This window comes from Dipodomys ordii, unplaced genomic scaffold, assembly GCF_000151885.1.
Source record: "Dipodomys ordii isolate 6190 unplaced genomic scaffold, Dord_2.0 Scaffold2391, whole genome shotgun sequence".
Lineage (NCBI taxonomy): Eukaryota > Metazoa > Chordata > Mammalia > Rodentia > Heteromyidae > Dipodomys > Dipodomys ordii.
The window spans coordinates 1-512 of record NW_012269607.1 but is presented as its reverse complement, the minus strand read 5'-3'; positions in this window follow the sequence as shown (position 1 = coordinate 512).

Here is a 512-nt window from a genome sequence, read left to right as displayed (position 1 = left end):
GGGGCACGCGCGCGGAACGAGACTGCTAATTATAATAAATAATAATTAATATTAATAATAATAATAACGTAGGACAGTCCAAAGTAGACCCTAAGGAAACAAAGACCCCGGGAAGCCTTGTTGTTGTGTTTAGTTTATGTGTTGTTTTGAGTTTCTTCGTTGTTGTTTTATTTTGGTTATTTTCCTCCTCTCCTGGCTATTTATTTGTTTGGTATGAATAGATATTTTAAATAATATGAACCGGGTCTTCAAGAGCCTTAATAGTTTGTGTCTTGGATAATTTATTATTATCATGTGAACTGTACTCACGGGGAAAGGTTATTCTGTGAGGCCAAGCAACCTGCTCAGAGTCTATTTTTCTACTTTTCCCTCTTCTCGGGTGTGCAAAACGAAGTTCTGCATGCCAGCCGCCTTCTCCTCTTCTTTTCCTCCTCCTCCTCCTCCTCCTCCTCCTCCTCTTTTTGTTGGTGGGGATTGAACTCTGGGGCTAGGTGCTGTCCTGGAACTTTTCT